Consider the following 14,840-nt stretch of genomic DNA (forward strand, 5'->3'; position numbering starts at 1 on the left):
AGGGATTAGGACAAATTTTCCACACTTATCCTCATAGCATTATCATTAGGTAAACAAATATAGGTTCAACATCAGAATCCTGGAACTACCTCTATAGTACGGAGGTATGCAATTTTCATGAGAGAAGTCCACAAGAAAGCTCAGCTTGTGTTTGTTTTTGTCACCAGCAGTCCTGGGACTCTGAGTATGATGCTCAGGTTCTCAATCTTTCTCTGAAATAAAAGGTACAATTGACAGAAGCCTTAGATTTGGAGTGATAAGAGAAACTAAAAATGCTAAGAGGAAATGAGCCTAGAATTGATCTTTTTGGAAAAAGATAAATGATAAAGAGGCTAGTAAAAGTACTTGGCAAAGCCTGTTTAACAAGATAACCACGGTTAACATGGACGTGCTCACATTCCTGATTAGTCATTAAACATTCCAGAAGGCTAAAAATCAACAAAAGCAAACACAACCAAGAAAATCATGCAGATATTTCACTCCCAGGCACAGAAGGAAGTCAATGATTCTCAATCAATTAAATAAATCCAAATTAAAGTTGTGTGTTTGTTTTGCAAGAGAATGAAGCTCTCCTGTAAAACCCTGAACTATACACAATTCAACTATAAAAGTTAAGGAAAACATCCAAGGTTTTCATGATGGTCCCTACTTAGGAAACCAAACTAAATTATTATATTATCTAAGGATAGTAATGCAAATACATGATTTTTTTTTCAATGTCACCCGGTAAGATTTATGCCATTTTGGTGTTTTCTGAGTATACATTCTTTATTGGGAACCTGAAGTGAATGTTTTAATCTTATTTCCTTCTGACATATAAGCATAAATCATACCTCATATGTGTTTTTATTTCTAGAGCTTAGCATGATTCCTAAAAAACAGTAGTAAATACTTGATGATTTTCTTTTAATGGATTATAACTTTCCCCATTATAGTATTTATCTCAGCCAAAATAATTACTTAATAAATATATTAATAATTCTTTTTTAGTATATGAGCTGCTGAAGTGAGCATTACTAACCAATTCTCTATAAAAAAAATGAGATATGTTTTTATGGAGTTTTTCTTATTAGAGATATACTTTAAGGTATCTATTTAAACCTGAGAAGAATAAGGATCTTAAAAAATTCTGGCAGTTCACATGTATAAAAGGAGAAAGTCTGATGTGTCCATTGAGTCAAAATAATACTTTGAAGTACTAACAAAATAAAGCTGAACATTAATGAACAACCAGGGATGGAAATTTTGCACTATGTTCTCTCTCCTCTTGCTGCTTATTCTTATATTTCTAAAAGAAGATAAAGGATCTGAAGTAAATGTGCATACCTAAATTTTAGTTTAGCCATTTTCTAGCTGCTGGTGACCTTTAACAAGGTATTTTTCTGTTCTTTGATTCTCTCATTTGTAAAACAGAGAGTATAGTGGTGCCAATGACATAGGGTTATCAGAAGGTGTAAATGAGAAAATCTGAAATACTTAGAAAATTATCTGGCATATGGACTTAGATAAATTTAAAATAAGCACATTATTCATCAGGTTTACCATGGTTTAGATCTAGATTGTCTCCCAAAAGTCTCGTGTATTCAGAAGTGCAGCTTTTCAAAGGAGATTGGATGATGGGGGTGCCATACTCATCAGTGGATTAATCCACCAACTGCTGGTCAGAGGTGGGGCAGAGTTGGAAGAGGTGTTATTAGAGGCATGCTTTTGAAGGTCTTATCTCCTTTCCTAGCTCCTCCCTTTGCTACCTGCTTCCTGGATGCCATGAGATAAGCAACTTTCCTCCACCATGCCTTTCCATTGTGATGTTTCTGCCTTAGAGCCACCCTACCATGGACTGAATCCCCAAACTGTGAGCCAAATTAAATCTCTCCTCCTTTAAGCTGTGGGTGTGAGGTATGTTGTCCCACAAATAGGAAAGCTGACCAACACAAAAAGTGATAACAGAGAAGTAGGATCATTGCTATGACTGTGACTGACCATGTTGCATAGAAGCCTTTGGAACTGGTGTGGGAGGACTTTGGAAAGGTGTGGAGATGCAGACTAAAGAAGGCCTAGAATGCTATACACAGAGACTGATGGGCAATTCTACTCAGAATTCAGAGGACCAAGATGCTGATAGGAATGTGCATAGTAAATGCCAGGGTCATGAAGTTGCAGTTGGAACAAGGACTCCATTGGCAGTTGAATCAGAAGACGTGTTACACTCTGGAATAAAATTTACCGACATTTTGCCCATGTCTTGAGACTTTGTAGGAGACTGAGATTGAGGACAGTGGACTAATTAACCTAGAAGAAACAGCCCAAATTCAGCTGTGCTGGTTTTAGCCAGATCTACAGTGAGAAGCAGAAGGAAAGGCAAAACAAAAAAAATTGAAAAACTTAAATTTTAGTCCAGAAGGAATCACATTTAAATTTGGGGTGAAAAGAGGCATGGTTGCTGAAAAGGTTAAAAGAATGAAAGGAACCAAGTACTTTGCATAAGGACAAGAGCTTGCCTTGCAGGCATCTCAGGCTCTATTCATCCCAGGGTCAAGGGTATAAAAGTCTAAACTCCTTTGAAACTTTGCTTTTAGAAGAGAGCCCCAAAGAACCCTGCTCATTCCAGGCCCCCTACAGTATGATTCCCCTGAGGTTAGCCATTCCAGCACTCAGAGACCTCTGCATCATTGGTCCAAGGGGACCAGGCTGCTATTTAAGCTGGTCTCAAATCTTAGTGTCACCCATGTGGTCCTAGTTATTCAGAAATACAAAATGCAAGAGTTGTGGCATCATGAAGACTCCCACCCAGATTTCAAAGAAAGGTCTGGGAAGCCAAGCAGTGTGCTCTCAGAGGACAATGGATGAAGTTTTGAGATTAAAGCCAGAGGTTCAGTGGAGACCATATGAAATCAGAGATGCCAGGAATGTGGACATCTGCTGAGGAAAGTTGAAGGCCATGAGTGGAGCCAGCCCAAGAGAGAGACTGCAATGGGTAATGCCATAGAAGCAGGGCTGCCCAAGACCTTTGGTGTCCATATCTGGCTATAACTTTCCCTAATTGTTGGACATGGAGCTACAACATTTAAAATTTGCCATGCCAGGTTTTGGTCTTGCCTTCATCCAATTCCTTTCTATTCTCTTATTCTTCCCTTTTGGAATAGAAATGTTTACTATGTGCCATTGTATGTTGAAAGTGTTTAAATTTCTTTTTTATTTTTACAGGGGCTTGTAGGTAAGAGTTTGCCTTGAGTCTCAGGGAAGACTTTAGACTTGGACTTTCAGTAGTGATGAAACTGTTAAAACTTTGATGACTCTTGGAGATGGACTAAACACATTTTTACATAATGAGATAGACATATGCCTTTTGAGGTCCAGGAATAGAATTTTATAGTTTATATTTGGAATACCCCCACCCTAAAATCTCTCATGTTCAGAAGTGGAGATTGTGGAACATGCTGGGATCATTTTTGCAATACACTCATCAATGGATCAGTGAATCCATTGTTGAGTTCATAGCTAAATGTGCTGTTAGGGGTGGGGAATAGTTGGAAGAAGTCTGTCACCTGGGGCATGCCTTTGGAGGGAATATTCCCCTTCCTGGTTCCTCCCTTTGCTATCTGCTTCCTGGATGCCTTGAGGTGAGCAGTTTCCCCCCACTATGACCTTCCACCGTGATTTTTTTTTGACTTAGAGCCATCCTACCATGGACTGAATCCCCTAAAGTGTGGGACAAATTAAATCTCTCCTCCTTTAAATTCTGGGTGCCAGGTATCTTGTCCCAGTGAGAGGAAAGCTGATGAATACAAGAGCCAAATGTTGGTGGAATGTCTAAGCAAGTTAGCAATTCACCATTTATAGAAATTATTTTTTCAAGGACTGAGAATATAATTTTCGAGGCCTGCATAAAATTATCTTTCTCAAAGATAGCCATGCTCTGTGTGGGGAACAGGGAAAATAGATATTACCAGGACCCCTGAAGTAGGTCTTGGTCTCCTGTGAGCCATGACAGCACAAGGAAAGTTAAAGAATAAAGACAGGAAACAAGAATTAGAGAAGAAGCTGGGTTCTGGGCCTGAGCAATACTCCTCTTGGCAGGAGAGATGAAGGCACTCTGAGCTTGTCACTATTTATTGGATTCACAGGGAGTAACAGATGACTTGGAGGGTGGCAATAATCTTAGATTGATGAGGATCTTATAATCAGAGGAAGTATTGGATGTCTCAGAAGGTGACCATGAAGATCTTCTATTGATGAGGATCTTAGGTCAATGAGGAGTTTAACTTGATTAGGATGGTAAAGATGAGCAAAGACATTCTTACACTAGTAGGTGGGATGAGTTAAGTTGATAAGGAATTTGTCCCTCTCCAGGTGAAACCTTTCTCTTACTACTCAGTTCTCAAGGAACCAAGATGTCTTCAGCTCATGTAATCTTGCTCTTGAGTGTTACAGCATCATGGGACTATTGAGGTCTCTGCTGTGACCACAGGCAAAAATAGAGTTATGTTTCAGCATGTCATGACCGGCCTGTAGACAAGAAGAGTAGGCCTAATCATAATTTAACTGCGAAATGATTTTCCCCCAAAATTATGTAGAATGGCTCCTGACAGCTCTGGACCCAATGTGTCACGGAATCTTTCCTTGGATTCTTTCCTCACCTTAACCCTTTATTTGTTCTTAACCTCTCCCATAAACTGTAAGCAAACAAGGATGGAATCTGAGCTGATTCACCTCTGAATTTCTGAAGGGTGTTACAGAATCTAGCAAATTGCAAATACTCACTGGGCATTTTTTAATGAATAATTGATAATCATCACATTTTTATCTCTCCTTTGAATATGGCTGTGAGGACCAGATATACAGAACCGTATACTGAGTATCCCCACTTGGATGTTTTGCAATACCCTTCCCAGTGAAACTCTAGGCTCTTCATTCTGCATTTTTCACTTGATTTCATGCAATAGATACCTAAGACATGTGTTTTCATGTCACTATTTTCTCACTGTGTCTATAATTTACTCTTTTTACACATTGCACTATGAGGGTTTCCACTCATTTCTTTGTATCCTGCCTTTAGTCTGTATAGCCCTCTCTCCTCATTCTGAAGTCCAACACATTCTGTTTCTGGAACATTCTTTCTAAAATATGAATCTAATCACAACACTGGTTTGCAAAAAATTCTTCAATGTCATCCTAAAAAGTTTGGTTAAAATTCTAACTCCTTAATAGACATCTTCTTTTTTTCTTCAGCCTCCTCCTTCCCACTATCTACCTTACTTAGACATGCTGTCCTCCACTGTGAAGTTATTTACTTTTTTAAAAATTAATTTTATTAGTACATTTTAGGTATACAATTCGTTTACATTTATCATTGGGTGTTTGTACCTGTACATGATATATCTTGGTTCTTATTTTTTTCCCCATTACCTATGCGCCCTTCACCCCCTCCACCCTTCCCTATTTACATAGATTTCATTTCCATTATTTTTTCTTTTCTCATAGTTTTTCCTTTCCCTCTTTTCCTTTCCCCTTCCCCTCCCTTCACTCCATTGCCTTTGGACCTTTTTTCCTATTTCAAATTATCAATTATTCATTTTAATCATTTTAACTCTTGTTTACACTATCAGTTTCTCACGCTAGAGAAACTATTCAGTATTTACACATGTGTGTCCTATTTATTTCACTTAAGAGTATGGCCTCAATATGCATCCATTTAGCTATAAATGACTAATTTTTCATTCTTTATAGCTGAGTCGTACTCCATGTTATAAAAAACCCACATTTTCTTTATCCAGTTTCCAGTTGATGGGCACTTGGGCTGCTTCCAAGCTTTAGCTATTACTAACTGTGCTGCTATGAACATGGGTACACATATATCACTGTGGTATGATTCTTTTAATTCTTTTGGGAAGATACCCAGTAGGGGAATAGCTGGGTCAAATGGGACCTCTAGTCCTAGTTCTTTGAGGTATCTCCATACTGACTTCCACAGTGGTTGCACCAGTCTGCACTCCCACCAACAATGGAGAAGGGTTCCTTTCTCCCCACAACCCCGCCAGCATTTGTTGTTTGTTGATTTCTTGATAGCAGCCATTCTTTCTGGGGTGAGGTGGAATCTCAGCATTGTTTTCATCTGCATCTCTCGAATGATGAGTGATGTTGAACATTTTTTCATATATTTGTTTGCTGCTTTTACTTCTTTGTCTGAGAAATGTCATTATTTGCTGATGGTATGATACTTTACATAGAAGACCCAAAAAACTCTGCCAGAAGACTTCTAGACTTAATTGACAGATTCAGTAGAGCAGCTAGATACAAGGTCAACACTCAAAAAACAATAGCCTTCTTGTACACAAACAACAGACTCACTGAGAGAGAAATTAGGGAAACAATTCCTTTTACAATAGCATCCAAAAAAATGAAATATCTAGGAATCAACCTAACAAAGGAAGCAAAAGACCTCTACACTGAAAACTACAGCACTCTAAAAGAAGAGATCAAAGAGGATACAAGAAAATGGAAAGAAATCCCTTGCTCCTGGGTAGTAAGAACCAATATAGTGAAAATGGCCATACTTCTGAAACTACTATATAGATTCAATGCAATGCCAATTGAAATTCCAACAATATGCTTCACAGAACTAGAGAAAACAATCCAAAAATTCATTTGGAACCAGAAGAGACCTAGAATAGCTAAAGCAATTCTAAGCAACAGAGACATGGCTGGGGGTATCATAATCCCCAACTTGAAGTTATACTACAAAGCTACTGTGATAAAATCAGCATGTTACTGGCAAAGGAACAGACCTGAGGATCAGTGGAATAGATTAGAAGATCCAGAAACAACTCCAGACATGCTCAGCCACCTCATCTTTGACAAAGGAGCCAACCACCATCACTGAAGGAAAGATAGCCTATTTAATAAATGGTGTTGGAAAAACTGGATTTCAACCTGCCAAAGATTAAAACTAGACCCATACCTATCACCATGCACTAAACTAAGATTGAAGTGGATTAAAGATCTAAATATTAAGACAGAAACACTAAACTTGCTGGAAGATAAGTTAGGTAGAACTCTTGAAGACATTGGCATAGGAAAAGACTTCATGAAAAAACCCTCAGCAGCACGGGAACTAGCAGAAAGAATCATCAACTGGGATATCATCTTTTTAAAAATCTTCTGCACCACAAAAGAAACCACCAACAGAGCTAACAGACAACCTACAATATGGGAAAAAAATTTTAGCAGCTGTACCTCAGACAAAGGACTGCTATCTAGAATATACAAAGAATTGAAAAAAATCAGACCCCCCCAAATTCAAAGACCCAATCCAAAAATGGGCTTCTGAAAAGAGTTATTTACTTTTAAAGTACTGCATGCTGCTTTCATTACATGGAGAATTCTCTTCTTTACTAGTCACCTCTAAAGTTTGTTATCATCTCCTTTGGAAACATTTTTTAATCTCTCCATTTGGATGCCTTTTCCATTCTATGCTTACCTCTACCACTTTGAAGGTTTTTTTTTCAAAGGTCTACGTACTGGAAACTTGGTCTTCAGTGTGGCAGGGTTGAGGTGGTGGACCCACTGAAAAGTGAAGTCTATGGAAGGCAGTGAGGTCATGGAATACCACTCTTGGAAGGGATTAAAACTGGTCTTATTGGCCCAGATTAGCTTCCATAAGAAAAAGCTGAATTAAGGGAGTCTGGTATCTCTCTGAGCCCCTCTTCCACATGTTTTCTCACCAGATCTTTGACATGAGGTCCTCACCAGAGCCAAGCAGATGCTAGTGCCACGCATGCTCTTCAATATCCAGAACTGTGAGTTAAATAGACCTCCTTAGTTTATAAATTATCCAGTTTGGGCATTTTGTTATTATAACACAAACTTGACCAACAGAACCACATTCTCAGTTTTATAACTATCTTTTCATCTCCTTTCACCTAGAATTAGACTATTAGTTTTTGAGGTTTGAGTGGAACAAACATTTAATTGTGGAGTCATGAGATGTAGCCTCTACTTTCATCATTGCCACTGACATTTCCACCACAGACAAATTTTGAATGATTCTGAACTGTGGCTTGTCTTTTACTTATTGCACTGTCTTAGTTACTTTTCTCATGGTTGGGAAACAATACCCAACACCCACAACTTAAAAGAGGAAAGCTTTATTTTGACTCGCAATTTATAGAGGCTTCAGTCCATGATTGGCTGGCTCTGAGTCAGGGTAGCATGGTAGAGGGGCATTGGAGAGAAAAAGTTGTTCATGGCATGGTGCCTGGGAATCAGAGAGTCAAAGGAGTACCTGGAGAGGGAGATATAACAGGGAAGCAACAGTGATCTGCCTCTTCCAACTAGGTTCTACCTTTTAACAGTGAGTCAGTTACAGTGCTCCTATAATGCAATCACCTTCCTAAGCTCCCACCTGTGACCATATGAAGCTTTAGGGGAATATCTAAGATATAAACCATAACATAGTACCTACTCAGATTATCTTTATATTGGATCTAAGTAATTCCATAGGAAACAACTCAAAAGTCTATATGATATCTTTTATTCTACTGCATTTCTGAAAATGCTGATTTCTATTTGGAAAAGTCATTTTACCAATTCTTATTGGTTACTAGTCATAACTGACACAGAGTCCAAGACCCAGCATCCCACAGTAAAGCAATTGAATCAGGAATCTACCATACAACTTTCACTAGAGGCGCAAAACAAAACACATAGTTAACAGTCAAAGCCCTGGTAATATATGAGCATAAGGTGCTAAGAGGCAAATGGCAAGAGAGGAAGCTGGGTACAGGTTGGAAATCTATTAGAATTAGAAACATTTTTAAAGATAGATTGCCTGAGTTCAAGGCCAGACTCTTCCAGTTATTAGCTAAAAAATGTGGGAAGGTTCTGAATCTCTATTTCCTTACTTTTTAAATAGGGATAATAGTAATAATAATACATACAACACACATAATACCCCATAGTGTAATTGTGAGAATTAAATATATTAATTCACACAAAATGTTTTGAACAATGCCTAGTACCACTGTTATGTTAGCTATATGTACTGTTAAGTAGAAATAAAAGACAATAACTTAAACCATAGAATGAGGCCACACAAAAGAAAAAGTCAAACATGGCATTCTGAAGAACTTATCTATTTGATCTGAGATCATTCAGTAGAAATTGGCTGAAATATTACTACAATCATCATCCATAGTGCAGCCATGTAGTATTTACTAGTGGAGTTGTGCCATAAGCTGCACTGGCAAATAATATGGAATTTTTCTTTGAAAAAACAAAACCAAAAGCAAAACTCTTTAAGATGAGCATCGCTGACCTAGACTTGAGATAATATTTCTTGCAACAAACCTTTGGAATTTAGTTGGATAATAATTACTTTGTGAAAGTCAGAATTATACACATTTAAATTAATAAAAATACCTATAACTTGCTGAAATTATATTAAATTATTTATAACAATGTTGTTTAAGGAAAATTTCAACCAATAAAACAAAAAAATCAGTAATTATACCTACTTTTACTGCAGAATAGCTTATTTCTTATTTAAAAGAGAGAGAGAAGCATGGAAAACATTCTGAGGCTAGTTCAGTTTTACATTAAAAACACACAGATATTTGGCTTACAAATGCTATGAGATATTTGATAACAATCTCCTGATCATGGAACCATAAGCTCTGTATTGAACATTGACCCCAGTGGAGAAGAACTGAACATGATCTCTGCATGTATCTTGGCCTGAGGATGGACATTAAACATTAACCAACTTTCCATACAAATGCTGCTTGATGGTTTGAACATCAATTAAAGCAGTTTAACATGTGCAAATTAAAAGCAGCCATATGGCATCTCTGGGGGAATAATTGGCAAATACAAATAAATGTATGTACTGAACACATGTGCTGGAAAAGCAATAGGCATTTTCTTGGAGCTCATGGTATGACATTGAGCTTAATCTGGACAATTTTTTTACTTATTTTAATAAATCAGTAAGGACGTGAGTTGTATTTTTTCTATCCAATAAATATCATCCTTCAAAACCAAGCCAAATATTTTCAAAAAGATTTGGCAGCAAGGTAGAAACCACTACTGGTAGTCACCTCAAGGCTTGGACCAAACAATATATGTTGAAAGTTAAAACTTGGTTTGGAGACTATTTTAAGTTTTGGTATTATTTAGGACAAATAGTTTCTTCAAGTATATTTATTGTGGGAAAATATACATACCATAAGATTTACTGTTTTAGCTATTTTTAAATGCACAGTTCAGTGGCACTAGCTACACTCACACTGTGTGCAACCATCATCCCTATTCACCTTTAGAGTTTTATCTTCCCCCAAAATGAGCAGTTTTAGAATATATATATATATATATATATATATATATATATATATATATATATCTTTTTCTTTAACAAGAACCTATCCAATGATGAGTTTTGGTTTTGCCTCCTTTTGAGGATTTCATGGAAATGTGACATTGCATTGTCCTTAAACAGATCATTGTTTGTATTGCTACAGCGTTATTTGGGCAATACTTTTCTATAAAATTTTGCACTGTTTCCCACATTTTACACATTTCTTGAATCTCATTTGAATCGAAGGATTCCTCTGCCTTTTTCTCTTCCTTCTCCTCTACAGACAAGATCTCCTCCATAACCTCTTGCTGTTGGGAGAAAATCACCCACAATCACAAGCAAGTGTAGGGGGGAACCACTGCCTCAGTTGTGATAATGTGACATTCTGTATCATGTACTACTTGTATTGAAAGACAACATTCATTTATCAAGTTAGAATTTATTAGAAATATTTGCTCACCTTACAGAACACAAGATTTTACTGTACTAAATTGGAACACTGTGTACAAATGAATTAAGAAAAGTTTCAACTCATTGACAATATAGCACTAATGAAAAGGAAATTCTAGTGGCTGACACTTGTGTTCAAATTGAAGCTTCAGTGGCTAAAACGCATGGAGCAAGCAATTATTCCACTAAGTCAGTTACAGTTGTTACAGTAAGTCACAGTTGTTGCTGAAATGCTTGGACTTGGTGTTCAAGAGGAATCTGAATCTCAAGGTCCCATGAGCCAGCCCTATTGGTGAGGAGCTCTATCCACTGCTTGGATGAGATCACCAAAAAACAGCCTTGGAGGAATCCACAAGAAATACTGAGGACAGTTTATTATTTTTAGGTTCTACTTCATAGAGTCCTCAAGAATAATTGACTACTTGGGTGTTATCTCTGTATTTGGAGCTACCTCTAGTGTGAAAAGGTTTGAGGTTGAATGAAAATTTGTCCCTATCGCTTTTAGACACATTTTTAAAAAGCCATTTGAACACATCCCTTTTTAACAACAGTTTTGTTTCTAGATTGGAGAAACTAGGTCAAAGATAGTACCCTTTTCACACATCATAGTCTTGGGTCTGAAGTGAACAAGGTCATTAGCCAACTATCTTCTGGTAAGCAGATCCTTAAAAGTACAAGTGAATCTATACATGAACAGGAAAGTACTGATCACTAAGATAATATTACTTTCTGAAGATAAAATAAATGTGTAATCTTTAAAAAAGAAAAGATACTATTACTTATATACATATAGTGACCCTGAAATCATAGACAGGCAGAATATCCAAAAGGAAGAAAGCTGAAGATGAAAGTGAACATGAGTAAGCTGTGCCCAACCTTATTTTGATAAAGGAAATGCTCTTCCTTTTTTAATGGACAGTCAGTTTTCCATGAGTGGGGACCATGCTATAAATAATCTCTGGATCTATCTGCTCAGTTTTCAGCTATTGATTGTCAAGAGAGAAGTGAAGAAAATGAGACCTCTAAAAACAGATTTAAGCAAGTGACTCTTTATGAAGCTTCTCCATTCTACAGGGCTCTTCCTCAAGCCATAAGGCCTTGGATGGGAGCTGCATGGTACCTAAAGATTCCCCAGAGGAGTCCTGTTTACAGGAGTGCATCCTACAGTCTTTGAGTAAATCCTTTCCAGACAATAAAACATCATTACTTATACAGTAAGTCCTCCACTTATGAGCGAGTTCTGTTTGGGGAGAATGTTCATAAGTCAATTTATTCATAAGTCTGACAAAGTCTTACATAGCTTTGACACCAATATATGGTGTAAAGCATACAAAAACTTTACATGTTCCATGATCTTATCCTTGTTCTTTAGAATTGTGCTAAGGTTTGAATGATTCGTGTCCACCATCTTTTTGCCTCAGTCCAATCTCTCAATTTGTTTCCATGATTATTGCTTTGCACTTCCAAGCATTCCCCTCCACATCACCACTGCTTTTCCCCTTGCTCCTGGACATCCTGGGCTCTGATTGAGTGCTGCACTACTGAACACTACCACTGTACAGTAAGCACACAGCAGCACAACTGTGACAATGTCTGGCAGACACACAAGCTACTTCTGCAATTTGTTCACATATTCCTAATGTGAGGTCATTTTGCACCCGTAAAACTTCAAAGCTTGAATGTTGGGAACTTACTGTAAAAGAAGAGAATCTTGTTTTCAAAATCCCTCTATGTTTACAGGAAAGTTTGGAGACAGAAAACTTTTTTGATAATATGAATGGTGCTGATTCTCATGAACCAATGAAAATAAAAAACAGGTCAATCCATGGAGGATATGAAATTGCATTATCTCTTCAGTTTAATCCTTGCGGAATTGCTAAAGCAAAGCCAAACAAAGCCAAGATGCATTCTTTGAAAATACCCAGTGGAGTACAGATTCAGGAGCAGACATCTCTCAGCATGGAGTAAGTATAACTATAATAGATACAAAGCATGGCAGGAGGAGAGACAGTAGACATGCACTGTGTGTTGGTCACTGAAAGTGCCCTTTAGAAAGTAAAGAAGCAAGAGGAAAAAAGGAGAAAAAAGTCCAAATAGAGAAAGAAAAATGAATGATAGCTTGGAAAAATGAATGATAGCTTCCATAGCTTGGAAGATATGTTTGACTGAACAACACATGAAAATGAGTCCCATTTGGCAACTAGTTTTCCCCAGGTGGTAAATGAATTATTGGAGGAATTATATGCTGCTACACACACACACACACACACACACACACACACACACAGAGAGAAATGCATAGATTTTAGTAAAACCTTAGATTATGAGTAACTTGTTCTGCAAGTATTCTGCAAGATGAGCAAATATTACTAAGAAATTTTAACTTGATAAATGAGTGATGTCTTGCAATACTAGTGTAGATGATGCTGAATATCACATGATCACAACTGAGGCAATGATTCTTCTCTCTCACTTTCTATGTCTCTCTCTCTCTGTCTCTCTCTCTCTCACGAGCTTGCTCACTGCGGTATTGTGAGTGATTGTCTCCCAACAGCAAGACTTTATGGAGGAGAGCTCATCTGTAGAGGTGAAGGAGAAAAAAGCAGAGGAATCCCTCACTTCAAATGAGATTAGGAAAATGGGGGAAACAGTGCAAAATTTGGTAGAAAAGCACCACCCAAATAAAGCTGTAGCAGTGCAAATGATGAATCTGTTCAACAACAATGCAATGTCACATTTCTGCAAAATCCTCAAAAGGAGGTAAAAGCAAGTATCACTGGGTAGGTACCTTGTTGAAGTTGCAGAAAAAGAAAAGGATTCCATTGAGCCAATAGACAGCAGTGATTCCATTAATTATCTTTATAGGTTGTCCTATAGGGTAATCATCTTCTCTCTTGTCTCCCTCACACCAGCCACGAAGGTTTGCAGAACTAAGTGCAGGTTAATTTGTTTATTTTTATTTGTATTTGGTATTTTCTTTATTATTTTGTATTATATTACAATATTATAATCATTTTATATAAATATTTTGGGGCTGTGGAATAAATTATCTGAATTTCCATTATTCCTTATGGAGAAATTCACTTTGATGTACAAGTGCTTTGGAGTACAAGCATAATTCCAAAACAAAACATGTTCACAAACCAAGGTTTTACTGTAATGATAAACAAGTTAAAGTCAAACAGAAGGCATTTGCAGAGCTTATGTTAAAGATGATGAGGGAGAGACTAGCTTACAAATTTTCCTCATATTGAGGTAGTTCAGAAAAAAAGAAGAGAGAAGAGAATTGCTTGGGCACACATATAAGAAACGTGAAATTTATTATGCAAATCTGCTACCAGAAGAAGGAGAAAAGAAGTTGGCTTCCTGCTCAAGACCCTGATTTTGCCATCTTCCACCCAGCACAGCAGAGAATTTCTGGAAGCTGGTTTTTCTTCCACTTAGAACTACATGGAAAGAGTTTTACATGAAGGGAAACTTTTGCTCTCCTCCAAAGAGACAGTAGCCTTGCAAAGCAGTGTTTTCACCAAAAGGCAAGGAACAGAAGATACAGAGGCCAAAGCAAAAACAGGACAGAGAGCAGTTTTTTTTCCCATTTAGTTACTTAAAGTTGGCTTTAAACATTGATTTGTAATCTTTTGTAAATTGATTTATAAGTCAATCTTCCATCAAAAATGTTTTAAAATGACATTTACCTACCACACAAATGAATTTAAAGGGTGTATATGTGTATACTTTCTTGTTTTGGCACCTTTAAAACAATAAGTTACTTTGACTTTGTATGCTAACTTGAGAGTTGTTTACTTTTTTTGATAATTACAGATTTGAAAAGAAAACACAGTTGGCCTCCACAGATACATGCAGAGAGGAATTAATAGAGTTAATATAGCTCCAGAATGAAAGGATATTCCCCACCTCTGCCACGTCTCCTCACATACACACATACCACTTGTTTCCACCAACATGAGATCATTAACATTAATTGCCCACCTTTAACAGGCTCAGTGCCTCTACTCTCTGAATGGTGATTATTAGCCTT

The 14,840-nt window shown here is 37.2% G+C and overlaps 1 pseudogene; it reads left to right on the top strand.

Moving 5' to 3' along the window:
* The window catches only part of LOC101706361 (DNA endonuclease RBBP8-like), a 107,663-nt pseudogene extending 93,034 nt beyond the window's left edge, over positions 1-14,629 (top strand).
* Positions 14,630-14,840: the final 211 nt, after the last annotated feature.

The sequence above is a fragment of the Heterocephalus glaber genome, unplaced genomic scaffold (assembly GCF_053883595.1).
Source record: "Heterocephalus glaber isolate CG9 unplaced genomic scaffold, H.glaber_assembly_v1.0 deba00001454, whole genome shotgun sequence".
In the NCBI taxonomy this organism is placed as follows: domain Eukaryota; kingdom Metazoa; phylum Chordata; class Mammalia; order Rodentia; family Bathyergidae; genus Heterocephalus; species Heterocephalus glaber.